The following is a 4,063-nucleotide window of genomic DNA, read 5'->3' as shown; positions in this document are numbered from 1 at the left end:
GAAACTAGTAATAACAGAAAAATGCTAACAAATTCTTATCACCTTGTAACATGTTGAGCAAGGTGTGTACCTTTATGTGAATGCGTGTTATTGCAAATAAAATGACATTTTGTCTTGGTATATAAACATGCATCAGTTAATAAACGGATTTTGATATACTGATATACACATGACATATAAAGGATAACACAATTGTTATAATCATAGTACATCCATTTCACTCAAACAATTGAATAAACTACATTGTATATATAGTTTACGTACATTACCATTACAAACTTTTATGAACTATTATAGGAATAGTTTATGATCCATTTACTTTTCATACTCATTACAAAGGATTTATTCATAAGTGAGGTGCAACTATAAAGTGCCGGATTTATTCATAAGTGAGGTACAACTATAAAGTGACGGATTTATTCATAAGTGAGGTACAACTATAAAGTGCCAGATTTATTCACAAGTGAGGTACAACTATAAAGTGCCGGATTTATTCATAAGTGGGGTACAACTATAAAGTGCCGGGTTTATTCAAAAGTGAGGCACAACTATAAAGTGCCGGGTTTTTCTTTCAATTAAACGAGTTTATGTCGATTTGAACTTGCATTATTTATTTTAAGCATGGAAAAATATTTGTACTTTTCGGTTTTTGGATTAAAGACTACATATTGCACTTTAAGGAAAATATTGGATTTTTCTTGGTAACACACAACTCAATACAAAGATCGATTTTCGAACTCTTACTATCAAAAGCTTATGAACTCACCAACCTTTGTGTTGACACTTTTTCAAAATTACTTGTATTCTCAGGAATTCAGTGAAACAGGAAATCAACAGCGTTTTGAGGATGGGACGATAATCGTCAAACAGTTCACTTTGTCATCATAATGTAATTGATTTGAAATATGTAAACATATACATTGGTGTAACTTTTTCAATTATATTTATGATGGTGGTATTTACTTTGAGCACTATTATACTCGTTGTTGTGATACTACATGAAGTCCTCCACCCCCGGACGTTTCCGCCATCCTTGGTTTGGGGGTGTGACAAAACATAATACAACTCATTAGAACCCAAATAAGATTTTAATATAAAAGATAACTTTCTAGGTATTTTTAGGAATAAAATTATGAATTTCTTTTCTTAATAAAAGAGATTTGTATCAGTAAAGGCTACAGGGATGCGTACTTTCTTTTTATGGTTTCATCCAAGATAGTTGATGCACAACCAATAATCTTTTCCATTGGTAGTTCCCAACTGCTCAATATGTTTCCAGCCATATAATGAATGATGCGAGAATATAAATAAATGGACAAATTGCAGGAGATGTACTTTATGTCCATCCAATTACAACATTGTACTTTCTTTTGTTTCATCTCAAGACACTATACTTTGAAAATTACAAACCAGCTACTGCTCTAGACAGTATGAAAGCAAATGACCATTTTACCCTTTCTCCCAACAAATACCCATCAAGCTTTTCCATCATTCTTTTCCAAAATGTGATTTTTTTTGTGTATCTAATAAAAAACATCTAAATGGAACTTAACAAATCTATTCTGGAACAAGAAAAACAGCTCACACAACGATTTCTTTTTAACTGATTAATTTTAGATAAACAAGACACTGACAGTAAAAGAGAGATAATCAAAAGGAATCCATTAAAGCAACAAAAACAAAATCATATATAACTCTATGTAACCAATATGATTAACAATTCATAATAATAATAATAATAATAATAATAATAATAATAATAATAATAATAATAATAATAATAATAATAAGATAGACAACATGAGAAGAAAAGAAACAAAAGCTTAGCAATAGACTAGACCTGAGTAGTGCCTTCAGTAAACTTAGGATCCTCACACCTGTAACTTCCATCAGGTCCAATTCCAAACCCTCTTGGATCTGCAAACACATTTTCCAGCAGTTGGCTTCTTGAAGGAGCAGGGCTTTCATCTGCAAACTCCACATCTTCCTCAACCACCTCATCTATCTTCTTCTCTATCGCCTTTAAATCTGCTTCACTTGCCAATTTATTTTCAATCAGGTATTTCTTCAATCCTGTTATTGGATCCCTTGTTGCATAATGAGCCTTCTCAGCTGCAATTCACAATACAACTATACAATCACAACAAATTTCAATGTTACGTATATACTAGAGTAAAAGACTAAAAGCGACTCACCTGGGTCACGAAGCTCATCAGGATCAGCCAAAGAGTGTCCTCTGAATCTGTAAGTCTCACATTCAACCAAAGTTGGGCCTTCTCCTCTCCTAGCTCTCCCAATAGCCTCCTTTTCTACCTCCCTCACCTTCAACACATCCATGCCATCAACATGGACACCTGGCATCCCGAAAGTTGGACCCTTCTTCCAGATTTCGGGATCTGAAGTTGAACACAGATGGGACATCCCAATTACCGACAGATTGTTCTCCACCACAAATATGATAGGAAATTTCCATAGAGCTGCCATGTTCAAACACTCAAAGAACCGCCCATCATTGTAGGTCCCATCTCCAAAGAATGCCAATGTCACCTGATCACAATCTGCTTCTTTCAACACTTTTCTCTTGTACTTGCTACTGAATGCTGCACCTGTGGCAACAGGGATGCCTTCTCCTATAAAGGCAAACCCTCCAAGAACATTGTGTTCAGCAGAGAACATGTGCATGGATCCACCCTGACCACGGCAACACCCTGTTTTCTTCCCAAACAGCTCGCTTATCACAGCACGAGCAGGCACCCCCTTGCTTAGAGCATGAACATGATCACGGTAGGTGCTCACAACACTATCCTCTTTCTTCAATAGCTTGATGAACCCTGAGAAACAGCTTCTTGCCCATTGTATAAATGGACAAAACCAAACATTTCCCCCCTATAATACATCTGAGCACACATGTCCTCGAAAGCTCTCCCCAATATCATGTCCTCGTATACTTCTAAACCTTCTTCTTTGGTGAGCAGCTGTAGAGTAAAATACAAAAATCAATTTGTTGGATCCCATATCAAACAGGGTTTTTGATCAATTAGACGTCATGCTGGTGACGGCGGGTTTATGGAATCCGGGCCTGAAGCGAAGTTCACAAAAAAAATGCAAAACAGAAGCAAAATCGAATACCTAATATCTGATGTCTATTTCCTTTAGTTTGGTAATCTTGTCAAACACAGATCGAGGGTCAGTAGTTTGACGAAATAATTGTTTAAGCTCCAGGTCTGAAGCCAAACAAGGTGTCAATTTCTCAAGAATGATAAAAGGATACTGAGAAAAGGGAGATGGGTAACAGATTAATAGTAGAATACGGTTAAAGGCTTACACGATATGGAGGTAACCAAGAGAACAATCACCTTTAAGCTGTAATACAACTGTTGTGTCCTTTCCAACATTGTACACCTGTAAAATTTCCAATTATTTGACACAACATATTATCTAATTTCATAAATCCTGAATGAATAAGAACAAATATTGAAAATTAGGAGTTCTAAGATACCTTAAAAGTGATAGGAAAGATGCTCTATTTCTTGTGCTTTTGCTTGAAACTGTTAAATAGAAATGTAGAGATAAAGCCTAAAACTGAACTGGAAGCCCTAACCTGAACACATCAATAAGAACACAATTATGAAAAACTGAAAAATCAAAAATCGAATCGGTCACCAATCAACTGCAGGTGGGTACACTATTGGAAAGAAATAAGATGCCTTACACTTTATAGTAGCCAAGGCTTCATACTCATTCTCCATGCGTTTCAAATGCTCATAAGGCTCAACTCCAAAAGCAACCACCTCTGAGAGAGCCAAGGGATCTATATCCATGTAAGTTAGCAAGGGCATTTTAGTCATTATGGGTCTTCAAATCCTCCTCTTAATTTTTGGTCCGTTTGTTTAGCTATTTTTGAATGTACTCAACCACCAAAAACCTCCTGCTTGATTTCCAGAACAAAATAAAAAAAAATATATGTTGAAAATTCATAATTAAAATTAGAAATTCAACAAGGAAATTCGTAAACTGTAAAAATAGACGTGTTGAAGTAAAAAACAACATGAATCTCTATTAA

General features: G+C 35.3%; 1 pseudogene; it reads right to left on the bottom strand.

Annotated features, from left to right (window-relative positions):
- Positions 1-1,756: 1,756 nt before the first annotated feature.
- LOC145099115 (pyruvate dehydrogenase E1 component subunit alpha-3, chloroplastic-like) lies at positions 1,757-3,839 on the bottom strand (annotated as a pseudogene).
- Positions 3,840-4,063: the final 224 nt, after the last annotated feature.

This window comes from Lactuca serriola, chromosome 4, assembly GCF_051521515.1.
Source record: "Lactuca serriola cultivar US96UC23 chromosome 4, Lser_US96UC23_V15, whole genome shotgun sequence".
Lineage (NCBI taxonomy): Eukaryota > Viridiplantae > Streptophyta > Magnoliopsida > Asterales > Asteraceae > Lactuca > Lactuca serriola.
Note: the sequence above shows the minus strand (reverse complement) of the source record. Positions and strands in the feature narration are given on the sequence as shown.